This window comes from Pteropus medius, unplaced genomic scaffold (genome assembly GCF_902729225.1).
Source record: "Pteropus medius unplaced genomic scaffold, Ma_sr-lr_union100, whole genome shotgun sequence".
NCBI classification, from domain to species: domain Eukaryota; kingdom Metazoa; phylum Chordata; class Mammalia; order Chiroptera; family Pteropodidae; genus Pteropus; species Pteropus medius.
In genome coordinates this window covers 15,490,272-15,507,091 of record NW_024344370.1, presented here as the reverse complement: position 1 = coordinate 15,507,091, position 16,820 = coordinate 15,490,272, and positions in this window count along the sequence as shown.

Here is a 16,820-nt window from a genome sequence, read left to right as displayed (position 1 = left end):
GCGACAGTAATCAAAACAGCAGGGTATTGGCAGCAAAACAAACACATGAATCAGTGGAACAGAATCGAGATCCCAGAAGTAAACCCATATTTATATGGGTAAATATTTTTTTATAAAACAATCAAAGACGTACAGTGGAGAAAGGAAAGCCTCTTCAATAAATGGTGCTGGCAAAACTGGAAGGCCACCTGAAAAAGAATGATAGTAGTCTGTTGTTTATCACCACACACTAAAATTAACTCAAAATGGATTAAGGACCTGAATATCAGACCTGAAACAATAAAATGCATAGAAGAAAATGTAGGAACTAAACTCAAGGACCTTGGACTTAAAGAGAATTTTATGAATTTGACCTCAAAGCAATGGAATTAAAAGCAAAAATAAATGAATGTGACTACATCAAATTGAAAAGTTTCTGCTTACTAAAATAAATTGTCAAGAAGGTAAAGAGACAACCATCTGAATGTGAAAATATATTTGCAAGCAACACCTCCGATACGGGCCTAATATCCAAAATATACAAAGAACTCCTATAACTCTAAGTACTAAAAAACAAACAATCCAATCAAAAAATGGTAAGAGGACCTGAACAGACACTTCTCCCTAGAGGTCATACAAATGGCCGAGAAATATTTGAAAAGATGCTCAACATCGCTAGCTATTAGGGAAATGCAAATCAAAACCACAATGAGATACCATCTCACACCTGTTAGAATGGCTATAATCAACAGGACAAGTAATAACAAATGTTGAAGAGGATGCGAAGAAAAAGGAACCCTCATATATTGATGGTGGGACTGCAAATTGGTACAGCCACTATGGAAAACAGTATGGAGTTTCCTCAAAAAACTAAGAATTGATCTACCATATGATCCAGCAATCCCTCTACTGGGTATTTACTCCAAAGACTTGAAAACCCATATCTGAAAAGATATTTGCACACCGATGTTCATAGTAGCATTATTCACAGTGGCCAGGACTTGGAAGCCACCGAAGTGTCCTACAACAGATGATTGGCTAAAGAAGCTGTGGTATATATATACACACACACAATGGAGTATTACTGAGCCATAAGAAGAGATGAAATACTGCCATTTGCGACGACATGGATAGATCTTGAGATAATCATGCTAAGTGATGTAAGCCAGACAGAAAAAGTTGAAAATCACATGATATCACTTATACGTGGGATATAAACCTAAAAACAACAAATGAACAAGACATACAGAGACTCATGGACATTGAAAATGTACTAGTGATTACTAAAAGGTAGGGATGGGGAAGGGGGGGAGGTAGATGCAGTAAAGGGGGTCAAATACAGGGGAGTAGGGGGAGGCTGAAGTGGGTAATGGGGATCAAATATATGATAGCTGAAGGAAACTAGACTTTGGGTGGTAAACATACAGTAGAATATACAGATGTCAAATTATAATGTACACCTGAAAATTATGTAATTGTCTTAACCAATGTTACCCGAATAAACTTATTAAAAAAATATTGGGGTGACATTGATCAACAAAATTCAGTAAGTTTCAAGTGTACAATTCAACAATATTTCATATATCTACTTAGTATATTGTGCGTTCACTGCCCATAGTTAGATTTGTTTTTATTACTACATATTTGATCCCTTTTACCCCAACTACTTCCCCTCTCCTGCTCTTCCTCCTGGTAACCACTAGTTCACTATACATGACCATGAGTCTCTGTCATGTTTGTTTGTTGCTTTTAGATTTATATCCCACATATGAGTGATATCATGTGGTTTTCAAATTTTTCTTACTTTTTTTGCTTAGCATGTTTATCTCAAAATTCATCTATGTTGTCGCAAATGGCCATATTTCATCTCTTTTTAAAAGTGAGCAATATCCCATTGTACATATGTACCACGTCTTCTTTATCCAATCATTTGTTGTAGGACACTTTGGTTACTTCCATCTCCTGGCCACCGTGAATAATGCTGCTATGAATATCAGCATACATATATCTTTTTGGATAAATGTTTTCAAGTTTTTTGAGTAAAAACCCAGTAGAGGGATTGCTGGATCATATAGCAGATAAATTCTTAGTTTTTTGAGGGAATCTTGCTAAATCTTTAAGTGGCTGTATCTAGTCTCATGGCTATAAATATCAATCATATTCTGAAAACTCCAAAATTGATATCTCCAGTTCGAACCTCCATTCTGAGTTACAGACTCACATATCTGTTTACTTGTCATCTCTGCTAGGATTTCCAACAGGTATCTCTATCTTAATGCATGAAAAAATTAAACTCCAGATTACCACTAATTCTGAGGCTTCCCCATCTCAATAAATGGCACTTAGTTGCCTCGAGAGTGATCTTTGAATTATCTCTTTTTCTCACACTTTTTATCAGTCTATCAAAAATCCATCCTACGAGTTCTGCCTTTAAAATACACCCAAGGTATGACCCCTTATGAAAATTTTGTAGATAGGACTATAGGACAGGCCACTCTTACAGTTGGCTCTTAACTGGTCTGTTTGCATATATTTTTGTCCTCTACAGTCTAAATTTATGTTCAGAGAGTAAAATTTTATTAAAGAATGTATTATTAGGTAACTTCTGTTTTCCTTTTATAGTCACATTCAATTTTTTCTCACCTCCTCAATACCTGGTGACTAGTAATCTGCTTTACATTTCCATAATTTTGTCATTTAGTGAATGCTAAATAGATGAAATCATGAAATGTGTAACTTTGGATTGGCTTTTTTTCGCTCAGCATAATTCTTTGGAGATACATATAGATCATTGTGCATATTGATAGTTCTTTCATTTTTATTGCTGAGAAGTATTCATAGCATGAATATACCATGGTTTCACAATTTACCCATTAAAGCACATGTGGGTTGTTTCCTGGTAATGTCTATTATTAATAAAGCATCTATAAACAGTGCGTATTGGTTATAGTGTTAATATAACTCTTCATTTGTCTGGGAGTGCAAATTCTCTGTCATGTATTTATTGCCATGTATTTTTTTTTTTTTGAAGAAACTGAAACTGATTTTCAGAATGTCTAAACCATTTTATATCTTCACTGACAATGTAGGACTGAGTCTGTCTTCACATCTTTATTGGCATTTGTTGTTACTACTATTTTTTGTTTTATTTTAACCATTCTGATTGGTTTGCATTAATAGTGTATTGTGGTTTTATATACCATTCCCCTGATGTATAATGACATTTAACATCTTTTCATATGATTGTTTGCCAACTCTACAGTAATATGTCTATCAAGTTTTTTGCCTATTTTCTAATTATCATATATATAATGTATTTTACTGTTGTAATTTGGGTTTTATATATATTTCTAGTAGTATATATTATATATGTAACAAATATATGTTATGCATATTTATTTACTGTTGCATTTTGAGTTCTTTATATGTTCTAGACCATAATCCTTTTTCAGACATGAGGTTTACAAACATTTTCTGTTTTTAGTTTGTGTTTTCATTCTCTAACAGGGTCTTCATAAATAATTTTTTTTAAAATTTGGATGAGGTTCAATTTATCAGTTTTTCTTTTTATGGATCACATTTTTGTTGTAAAGTCTGAAAACTCTTTTTCTAGTCCTAGATTCCAAGGATTTTCTTTCAGATTTTTATTTTTTCAATTTTATTTTTATTGTGATAAAATATACTTTAAATAAAGTATATTAAAGTGTTTTAACAGTGTTTACTTATACAGTTCAGTGGCATTAAGTACAGTCATATTGTTTGCTACTACCATCCATCTCCAGAACCTTTTTCATCTTTCCAGACTGAAACTCTATGTTATTTAAATAATAACTCTCCAATTCTCCATCTACCAAAATCCTGGTAACTACAATTCTACTTTCCATTTCTAAGAATTTGGCTACTCTACATACCTCATATAAGTGGACTCATATAGTAATTGTCCTTTTGTGACTGACTTAGTTTGTATCATGTTTTCAGGTTTCATCCATGCTGTAAAATGTGTCATTTTTTTTTCCTTTTTAAGGCTGAATAATATTTTATTGTATATATATATATAACACATTTCCTTTATCCATTCATTGTTGATGGATGCTTATGTTGCTTCTACATTTTGTTTGTGGTGAATAATGCTGTTATGAACATGGGTATACAAATATATCTTTGAGTCCCTGCTTTGAAATATTTGTGATTTACACCCAAAAGTGAAATTTCTACATTATATAGTAATTTTATTTTTAATTTTTTTGAGGAACTGCCAGACTATTTTTTATAGCAGTTGTTTCATTTTATATCTCTATCAACAGTACACAAGAATTCCAATTTCTCTACATCTTCACCAACATTTATTATTTTCTGATTATAGTATCCATTCTACTCTGTGTGTGGTGGTTTCTCATTGTGGTTTTGATTTGCATTACCCTAATGATGAGTGATATTGAGCATCTTATCATGTACTTATTGGCCATTTGTATTCTTTCTTTGGAGAAATGTTTATTCACTTCTTGGTATATCATGAGCCAAACAGTGATTACTAACCAAATATTAAAAATTATTTGTTTTTAAATTAGGTTGTTTGAAGGTTTTTGTTATTGTTGTTGTAGGAGTTCTTTATATATTCTGGATATTAATCTCTTATTAGATATATAATTTTCAAATAATTTCTTCTACTCTATACATTTCATTTTTCACTTTGTAGATGGTGTCCTTTGATGCACAAAAATTTTAAATATTTTTCTAGTACAATTTACATATTTTTACTTTTGTTGTTATATTTGTTTCTGCTTCATGTATTTTCAGGCTCTGTTTTTGGTGCATACACATTTAGGTTTTTTTTTTTTTTCTTTCTGACAGATTAACCACTTGATCATTATGTAATGACCATTTTTCTCTTAGAAATTTCCTCTTATCTAAGAAGTAATTTTCTGATATTAATATAACCACTTGTTGCTTGGACCTGACGAAATCCTGGGGTTTGGTTGCAGTTTTCCCTTTGATATTTGTATAGAATAAGATATGGATTGCCAAAAACAGATTTTCTGTTATTTTATCACCTTGTTTTAAGTTATATGGCTATGAAAATCTATTGGTACTTATGAGCTGGAGATTTTTGGAGTGCCCTGTGGGGATATATATCCAGCAATAAGGAAACTCTTAGAACTCAACACCGTGTCTTTCCTCAAGTTCTGAGGTCCCCAGACTGTCTACCATATTCTCACCTTTTCAAGTCTTCCTGTGTTTGTTTATTGTGTTGTTTCTAGGGTTTTTATTGAAATATGGAAGACCAGGGATGAATTGGGATCTCCATCTTGGTCGAATCTGAAGCGTTTTCATTTGTTTTTAAAACATAAATAAGAGAAATTCACTCTTATGTTCAAATTCAGCCAAGGGATTCCCAGTAGAATTAGAACAAAATCCAAAATCTTTATAATGGCCTGTAAGGCATACTATGGCCTTCAAGAAACTGCATAATCTTACTAATTTGTTTTCATGGCCCTAATCACTTCCTATCATTATATTATATTTTTAGTATCTCTTCCCCTCCACTATAATTTAACTCTATGTGGGTAAAGACTGTGTTATGTTCATAGCTATACTCACAAAATCAAGAATATAATTGGCAATAATAAATATGTTTAAACGAATGAATAAATCAGCTCATCATTTTTCTAATTACTATTGGTTCAAGTGCTGTATCTTACTTTGAGAGATATATTTAGTAATCAAACCTTTCTTCTGCTCTCTCTAATTTGTGCAAAATTATCTTAGATTCCTAGTATATCATGAGCTAAGCAGTGATTACTAACCAAATATTAAACATAGTAGGATCTTTACATTTCTCTAATGAGAAAGGATATTACTTTTTTTCTAGGAAAATTTCCAATACAATTTCCAACAAAAAGAGAATATTTTTCTCTTCCATCCCTATTTTCCAAGGTTACATAATTTGATTTTTGTATAAATTCCTTTACACATTTACACATCAATCCAAACATAGTCCTTCTCTATAGCAGTGATATATATATATTTTTTTCTCCTTTGGTTATTGTCTCTATTTTCATCAGGCTCATCTGTTAGGTTCTGAACTCTATGTTTTTAAATTAAATAAAACTAAGAACTTCTTGGAAGGAATAGACAAGAGAAGTTTCTGTAGGTAAATCTTAATTCTATGTTGATATTATTCCAAAAATAGTAATTTCCAACAGAGAAGAGAAATATAATTACCAGAGATATCTATTTTGTAAGCACCTGCAATCTGCACATGGCTGATCTTTTAGTGTTATTATATCATCACTGTTTCATGTAAAATATCTTAATGTAGGTATTTTTTGTAGTGGTAATTCTTTGGAGAATGACTATAATCAGGTGGTAATAGTAAATGAACTCTTAGAAGAAGTATAGAATAAACATAGCAATGCTAGTCTAGCCTTTATTGTTAAAATGTATGCTATAACATCATAGAAATTATAGCTTCCAACTTAAGTTGTTCAATGAATTTGTCATTTTATATCAACAATGGTACTTGAACCATATAAAGTAAAATGATTAATTTTATAGGACAGATATTCTTGCATTCCATAAAACCAAAAAGTCCACATGTAGGCTTTGATCTTATCGGAAAAAAGGAAAAAAAAATGCTTAACTACAAAAGTCTGTAACTTTAATTGAATCTAAAAATATTAATAGGGTGTGAAAGGTTTTTGACATTCTTCAGTTGTTTTCATGTAACTGTTATCTCATTGTATAACTGCCTGTCTATGTATCTTAATGTACTAACAAATTCTCTATTTTTCCTTCAAATTGCTCAGCAGGAATTCACTGAATGCTTATCTTATGATAGCTTTATACAGTGTAGAGAAAAATCTGGTACGAAAGATTGGAGTAGATAATATCATCTCTATTTGTTTGAATCTGCCAAGCTACTGAAGGCATTCTTGAGTTAAAAATAAAACATACATTTAAGTGCTGTCTAAACCCCCTTTCTAAAACAACAGGCTCAAAGAGTACAGAAATCTGACACAAAGGCAATGATAACTGGAATGCCACCATGGTAAAGATTTTTGCAAAGCCAATCCTATTCATTTATCATATGGGAAATCTCCAGAAAAGTGGGATGAATTGGAACACTTGGAAGAAAACGTTAATATATCTTATTCAAATGGAATTCAGGTATGCTTTGCATTAGGGAAACAAGATTATGAGATGCTAAACAAATAGTAATACAACTCCCTGATAATTCAAGTTAGATATCCTTTCTCTTTCGGAAACTTTAGCTGAAACATATAATTCCAAGAGAGCCACTTAAAAAATGCCTTTATTCTTTGTAATGTGGAAAGATATTAGAAAACATACTTTTTAAAATCTATGATATAAATTTGGAATCAATATAAATGTTAAACCTGAACACATGGAATAAGAACATAGTCATATCAAAATATATTTACAGTTATATTCAGAATTATGTATTATTTCTTGCTTTAAAGCATATAATTTTTAAATTTTTCTTTAATTACACAGTTCAGTAATGTAGCATGTTATATAGTTTCACTCAAAATATAATGGAATCATTAAAAAAAAATTTCTGCGCTATTTAAGTTATTGAAAGAAACCAGAATTATTTACTAACTAATAAAGGATAATTTAGTTCCAATTAAAGTTTTGTAAAAGTTAACTTATATATATATATATATATATATATATATATATATATATATATACAGAGAACAAAAATATTAACAATTTACATGTAGTGGATTCTGTAATGTGTAATTAGATTTCATCTCCAGAATTAAAGAAAAATCTCTCAGGTCCTGACAGTGTTGCCAACTGTTAGCTCTCTTCCAGGAACTGCTCTAGATTTAGAGAACTATTTCCCCAAGATCATGCTCACTTCCCAGGGAGTTTGCATCTGATGATCAATGAGGGAGTACAAAAACATTGATTTCTTCATCCCAACTTCGAACAAGTCTGATGGGCCATACCAGATTCAGAGCTCCTTACGGCATCCCTTGAGGCCTTAGTTGTGATTCCATCACAGCCCTACTTTTTCCTCTTTCTAATCTTATATCCTTATCCTTACGTTTTCCTCTTAAGTACTACATCTGAAAACATTCCTTCACAGATTTCTGTACATTAATCTCCATTTCAAAGTCTGCTTCCCAAGGAACATAACCAGAAAGAAATTCTTTCTCAGAATTGGTCTGAGAAAGCAGATGCTAAAATGAGATCTTGAAGCTGAATCATTCACTAGCTAAACTTGGGACAGAAATTTTTTTCTTAAAAGCACAAGTAGCAAATATGGCTTTGTAGGCCATATAGTCATGATAATAAGTACTCAGTCTACCATCGTAGCTTGAAAGCAGTCATTGACACTTAATAAGTGTCAATGCATGTAACCAGTCCATGAGTCATACTTGCTGATCCCTGAGATAAATGGAAATGAGAAACAAATCATAGCTGTAGGTATAGCATTAATAGCCACTGATATAAGGTAGCAAAAAAAAAAAGAAACGTTGTTACAACTTTCACCAAGGTTGAAGTGGGTAGTATACTGATGGAAGGACATATGGCTGTACAAAAATTGTATCAAACATTTGAGAAATGTGGAGAAAAAAAAATATATATATAAATATATGTGTGTACACACACACACATATACACACATATAAGACAATGAGAGGGGCAGAAAAATTATTTAAAAAAATAATGGCAGTAAACTTCTCAAATTTAATAAAAGATAAATTTACATTTCCAAAAAGCTCAACAAACTCCAAGTAGAATATACTTAAAGAGACAATTCAACATAGTATTGAAAGCTCTAGCCATATAAATTATGCAAGAAAAAGAAATTAAAGCATTCAATTGAGAAGAGAAGAAGTAAAACTATCACTATTTACACATGACATTATCTTATATTTAGAAAATCCTAGATACTCCACAAAAAAAATGCTAGAACCAATATACAAATTTATTAAAGATGTAGGATACAAAATCAACCTGCAAAAATCAATTGTGTTTCTCTATATACCAAAAATGAACAATCTAAAAAGGAAATTTAAAAAGCACTTTTATTTACAATAGCATCAAAACAAATAAAATTCTTAGAAATAAACTTAACCAAGAAGGTGAATAACTTGTATACTTGTGAAAGAAGTTAAAGAAGACACCAAGAAACAGAAAGATGTTCTGTGACCATCATCCTGTGTTCATAAACAGTAAAAGTTAATATTGTTGAGATGTCGATACTATTCAAAATGTCCTACAGATTCAATAAAATCCCTATCAAAATCCCAATGATGAATGATAGAAACATACATCCTAAGATTTATATGGAATCTCAAGAAATTCTAAATAGCTAAAACAACTTTGAAAATAAAGAGAAAATTGGAAGACTCACACTTCTTGATATCAAGTTACCACAACCTAATATAATCAAATCGATGTGGTGCTGGCATAAATACAGATATATAGACCACTAAAAAAATAAAAACCCAGAAATAAATCCTTTATTTGATCTTTAAAGGATCAAAATCCTTTAAATGATCTTTAAAAAGGGTTCCAAGACCAGTTAATGGAGAAATAAAGTATTTTTAATAAAGTGCTCTGGGAAAAATAAATATCCAGATGCAAAATAATATGGACCCTTACCTTACATCATGCACAAAAATTAGCTTAAAATGGAAGAAAAAAAAAAGCGGATGGGGGAGTTTTATGACATTGAATTTGGCAGTGATTTCTTAGATATGATACCAAAAACACAGATAATAAAAGAAAAAAGTAAGCAAATTGAACTTTATCAAAATTAAAAACTTTGGCACATCAAAGAATACTAAAAAGAGTGTGAGAAGGCAACCCATGAAATGGGATAAAATATTTGCAAGTTATATATCTTATTAGAGGATTAATTTACAGAATATATAAAAAATCCTTCAACTCATTAATAAAGCAAACAACCTAATTAAAAAGAGGCAAAGGATTTGAATAAAAATTTCTGCAAAGAAAATATACTAATGGCCAGTAGCACCTGAAAAGATACTTTACATCACTAATTGCATATATTAGCTTGGGCTGACATTAAAAAAATACCACAGACTGGGTGTCTTAAACAACAGAAATTTATTTTTACACAGTTTTAGAAGCTAGAAAGTTTAAGATCAAGGTGTCAACTAATTTGGTTTCTGGTGAGAACTATTTTTTTTTTTTTTTTTGGCTTGGAAACCACTGTCATCATGTGTCCTTATATAGTGAAGAGAGAACTCTGGTGTCTCTTCCTCTTCTTACCAGGGCACCAGACCTATCAGGTTAGGGCCCTGTGTTATGACCCTGTTTAACTTTAATTGCTTCCATAAAGACCCCATCTCTATATACAAGTTCATTGAGGTTAGGGCTTCAATCTATGCATTTTGGAGAGATACAGACATTCAGTCCATAACACTAATCATTGGGAAAATATATATTAAAACCCAAATGAGATATCACTTCATACTTATTAGAATGTCTATTATAAATAAAATCATAAAATGATGATGTATGAGGATGTAAAAAAATTCAAGCACTGGTGCATTGCTGGTGAGGACGTAAATGGCACAGCTACTGTGAAAAACAGTATGGTAGTTCCTCAAAAATGAAGCATGAGATTACCATATGATCCAGCAATTTTACTTTTAGGTATATACACAAAAATATTGAAAGAAACAGCTCATAGCGACATTTGTACACTGATGTTTACAGCAGCATTGTTCACAATAGGCAAAGATGAAAATAATCCAAATTTCTATCGACAGGTGAATGGATAAACAAAATGTGATATATGCATACACTGGAATATTTATTCGATCTTACAAAAAGGGAATACTGATACATGTTTCGATATGGATGAACCTTGAAAACATTATACTGAGTGAAATAAACCAGACACAGAGGACAATTATTGTATTATTCCACTTGTATGATATTGCTAGAATGGTCAAATTCATAAAGACAGAAAATCAAATAGTGGTTAATAAGGGCGAGAGGGAAGGAGAAATGGAAGTTATTGTGTAATGAGTACAGAGTTTTGGCTTGGACTAATAAAAATGTTCTGAAAAAAGTATAGTGATGATGGTTATAGAACAATGTGAATGTACTTAATGCCACTGAATTGTACACTTAAGCAACAAATGAACGAATAAACTCATAGACTCAGGCAACAGTATGATAGTTACCAGAGGAGAAGGGGGGGTCGAGGGAGGATAAAGTGAGTAAAGGGGGTCAAATATATGGTGATAGAAGGAGACTAGACTTTAAGTGGTGAGCACACAATGCAATATACAGATGATGTATTATAAAATTGTACACTTGCAACTTATATAATGTTATTAACCAATGTTACCCCCAATAAATTTAATTTTAAAAATGGTTAATATTATAAACAGTGAAAGATTAATAGTAATTTGTAAACAATTGAAAGTTAGGAATGAAAGCCGGAATACATATTTGTCAGCCTATAAACAGGCCTTTATCTCCTGCAGCTGGTAGGCAGAAAGCACTAAGGATCAGGTCCAGAATTTATTTATAAGATTAGGAGATCTTAACAGAAGACTGAACTCTCAATATAGGAAAGTCTACTAAACAAAGACCAGTACTCTAACTGGAAAATAATATGATACCACATTATAAGGGACTTCTGGCTCAATATATTTGAAAATCTTTACTTCCCTCATATCCTTGAACTCTGGAATTTCAAAATTGGCCAATTTTTCTTTCATTTCTTGGCCTTTGGGATTTGAGCTAACAGAACAGGAAAGTCAAGTGAAAGCCTCTGGAACTACACATCTCTCCTCCTGGCCAAAATATTAAATCAAAAGAAATATTCTATTCAAGTGAAACTGGCAAAGACTAGTGTTACCCTTAGAGACCTAAAGAATATAAGAGCAAGGGTAGTAGTCCCTATCATATGCCAATTTATTTCACAACTTCTGCCTTATAAAAGGCAGACAGACTCTAGAGGGTGATGATAGACTTACACTTGACCAAGTAGTAGTCTCAATTGCAGCTCTGATGCCACATATATCTTTGTTAGAGTAAATAAATTCACACTTGGGTATGTGATATGTGGCTCTTAATCTAGTGAATATGTTCTTTTCCATTCCTGTCAGTAAGGAGGATCAAAACTAATCTAGATTCACTTGGAACCAATTAGAATATGTATTTATAATATTTCCCTGGAGATGTGTTAACTCTTTTGTCCTTTTTATAGTATCATCTGAAAAGACCTGGACCATCTGAACATCTTTGTAATAGTATAGTTCAAAAGTACCCTGATGATATAGACATTCTGCAGAAGATCACTCTGATCCAATATGTTGACACTACATGCTAATCAGACTAGATCAACAAGATATGGCAAACACATTAGAAACAGTGATGTGTTCAGCTCATACCAGTCCTTAGAGTCAATTATTACATTTTCAGGGAATTTACAAGCCAGTTGCTAAAAAGAGTCATTAATAAAATTCGATTATAGAAACTTATTTAAAACAAAGTTAAAAATATTCAAAACTCCAGTTTCTAATTATTTTGAAATTAAATTCTATAAACCCTAGATGGTTTTGCTTTAGATGTTTTTTTCCAAATATGCCTACAACAATCAATATCATATATATATATATATATATATATATATATATATATATATATATAATTTTTTCTTTTTTGCAATGTAATCTTGCTACCTACCCATCAAAAAGTGGGGTCAATTTCCCCTGTCCTTGAACCTGAGATAGTCCTTTAGCCTGTTTTGAGCAATAGAAATGCCTCTAAATTGACTGTTAACTTCCGAATGTACTTTAAGAATTCTTCAGCTTCTACCATTGCCTCTTGGAATACTCCTTAAAAATCATGTGAAAAAGCCCTAGTAACTACATGGAAAGTCCTTCTTGGAGGAGAACCAAGGCCTCTGGCTTACAGATCTACCTGGTATCCATGTGACTGTGGCCACTTTGGAATGACGAGCTCTGCCACTACCCCAGGTGATACCTCATGAAGTAGAACTGCTGTTTCATCCTGTAAAATGATATAAATTCACAAATTAGTTGTTGTTTTAAGCCACTAAGTTTTGAAATGTTTTGCTACACCAAAATAGATAACTAAAGTTGTAATTAAACAACACATTTCTCATGGAAGAACTCCAACATTTCATGATGCCAGCCAACACAAAGAAAGATAAGAAGCTAGGTAAATGATAAAGTGAATTGTATTCCTAAACTTTTTTTAGGATAGGATAATGATGCTCCAAACTTAGATGACGCTCTTGTAGTTTGGCTCTAATTTCAACATCAAAATCAGCTGCAGTGATTCTGGGTAACTTCAGGAAAACTTACCAGAAATCATCCTTTTTAGTGTACTTAAAAATAATGGTAAAAAGTTAAAATTGAATCCAAGTAGTCACAAGCCAAGTAAAAACTTCTGCAAAATCCTTTTTTTAAATATCTTGCCAGCAGTTGCAATTGAAAATTTCGAAGTATTAGAGGTGGTTTATTCTCTAGTCTAGTATATACCCAGGCTCTTCAGCACAGCCTGCTAAAGCCAATGAAAGTTGTTTATACAGTTTTATAATATTTACTAACATTAGATATTAACCTTAAACTGTCAAATTATTTATGATTGCAAAATAAACCCAAGTGAAAAGACATTGCTCATATTTTGACAAACCTGAGATTTGTTTATCAAAATATAGTGGTATAACATTCTCTCTAATATGTATACCACAAAGAACTTGGAAAAAAAGGCAATGAGTGCAAATTGCAAGGATGAAAATTTGGCTTCTTTTATGTTACCTCTATAAACTTTAGAGTTTTTTAAAGAACAGCAGTGCAAATGCTTTGGGTGGCTGAGAAGCAATCAAAATTTATTTATACTTAAAAAGACTATTTCACTTGAGGACCTTCATGTTCTTAATATTAGGGATTAGGAGACCTCAAAAATGTCTTCCTATGTCATGCTGTATTGTAAACATAATGAATAATTAATAGAGTGTCCAGCCGGCACAGAACCTTTATCTTAGAAATTCAGGAAACAGTAGGAAATTATCTTTCATTTAAATGAATCTTTTTCATTCTTTATACTTATTCTCTCCTTTAACTCCTACTGCTACTATTTTAGTTTAGGTCATATTGGCCTCATTCCTAGTTCATTACAGTAGCCTAGCTGGTTTCTTTGTCTCATGTTAATTTCATCCAATTACTTCTGAAAACTACTTCTAGAGTGCTTTCCTTAATATTTCTTTTAACATATTAAGCCTCTGCTCACAGACTCCTCATTGTTACTAAAAACTATAGTTAAAATGCCTTGATTTGGTATTCAAGACTCTCCAATATCATGTTGCAACCTACCTTCTCAATTTTATTTAGCTTTATGTATAAAGAGTCTTTTATACTTCTTTATATGAACTCATATTCAATTGAATTCATATCAATTATTTGCAATAATAGTGATTATTTTACGCAGTAAAATTTTTTTCCTCATGTCTTTTCTACCTAAAACATTCTTCCTAGTTCTCTAATAATCAACATTAAATTCAATATTTTTTTAATGAGCCACTTAAATCTAGATGTCCATTTCTTAGAACAATGCAATCTCTTCATCCTCTGAATGTCTCTAGGATTTGTTGTCATTACGATACCTACAGCTCCTTTTTCTCACATGAACATTTTCAAAAATCCTCTTAGGTTATAAGGATGTAATTTGGGTCTGTTCCCCATTGCCTAACATAATGCTTTATGTGCAGTAAGAAATTAATAAAATGTGATGGACATCCTCTAAAAGTTTTCTTATACTTTCCATTCCTAGCCTATCTCATTGGCTAACACATTTCATTTCTAAGGTTCTCTTAACAGGTTTTAGTGCTAAAGAAATGCATATAGAATAGATTTGAAAAAAAATGAAATTATGTTACATTTGATTTTTTCTTTGTATTAAAGTGTAAATTTTAATTTGAAGTTTTCTGCAATTACTTTCAATCTTAAATTTTTAAAAAATCATTTTTCTTGTGAATATCAATTTTAAATTTAAAAAATCTTCATGAATAACTGTAATTAGCATTTTGAACACAAATATGCAACATTCTGGATTCTCTCAAGATAAAAAAATCAACAAGTTTAAGAAAAATAGCATAGAAATACAATATTTGCTTTTATTTTGTCTTACTGAGAGTTTATAATTTATTTTTTATAAAATGATACATTAACAACAGCTTTCAAAGACAGGCAGAAAGGATTTTCAGGCACGAATATGTACAAATACTCAAAAAAAAAACCCATACTATTATTTACGATAGGCATTAGACTCAGCAAATAGAACAATCGTTGCAGGCCTATCTCAAAAAACAAGAAAGAATCCAAATAAACAACCTAACACTTCACCTTAAAAAACTAGAAAAGGAAGAACGAATAAACCCTCAATTCAACAAAGGAAAGAAATAATCAAAATTAAAACAGAAATAAATGAAATTGAAAAAAAAATAGAAAAAATGCAACGAAGAGCTGGTCCTTTGAGAAGGTTGATAAAATTGACAAACACTGGGCTAGACTCACTAAAGAAAAAAGAGAAGGGACCCAAATAACCGAAATGGAGATGAAAGAGGAGAAATGACAGCAGACACCACAGAAATACAAAGGATCATATAAGAATACTATGAAAAAGTATATAACACCAAATTTAATAACCAAGAAGAAATGGACCAGTACTTAGAAAGACACAACCTTCCTAGACTGAATCAAGAAGAATTGGAAAATCTAAATAGACAGTGCAGCAGAATGGAAATTGAAACAATCATCAAAAAACCACCAAAAAGTAAGAGACCAGGACCTGATGGCTTCATCAGTGAATTCTATCAAACATTCAAAGATTCAATACCTATTATCCTCTAACTCTTCCAAAAAATTGAGGAGGAGGCAATACTTCCTAACTCATTTATAAGGCCAGTTTTACACTGATAACAAAACCTGGTAAATATAACACAAAACAGGAAAACTACAGACCAATATCTCTCATGAACAAAGATACAAAAATCTTAAATAAGATACTAGTGAACAGAATACAGCAACATATTAAAAAGATTATACACCATGATCAAGTGGGCTTCATCCCAGGGGCACATATGCAAATCGATTAATGTGATACACCACAAAAACAAAATATAGGAATCATATGATCATATGAATAGATGCAGAAAAAGCCTTCGACAAGATACATCATCTATTTATGATTAAAACACTTAACAAAATCGATATAGAAGGAAAGTACCTTAACATAATAAAGGCCATATATGAAAAACCCTCAGCCGACATTATACTTAATGGTGAAAAACTAAAAACCTTCCCTCTAAGATCAGGAACAAGACAAGGCTGTCCACTATCGTCGCTGTTGTTCAAATAACATTGGAGGGCCTAGTGAGTGCGATCAGGCAAGGGAAAGATATAAAAGACATCCAAAGAGGAAATGAAGAAGTCGAACTGTCACTATTTGTGGATGACATAATTCTCTATATAGAAAACCCTATAGACTCCACAAGAACACTACTTGTACAGTAAAGTTTCTGGTTACAAAATCAATGTATAAATATCTATAGTGTTCCTACACTCTAATAATGAAGTGTCAGAAAAAGAAGTAGAAAAAATAATTACTTTTGCAATTTCAACAACAACAGCAAAATACCTAGGAACAAATTTAACAAAACATGTGAAGGACTTATATAATTAAAACTGTAAGACCTTATTAAAAGATTGAAGAAGATACAAAGAAATGGAAAGATATTCCATATTCTTGGATTGGAAAAATCAACATGGTTAAAATGACCATATAAC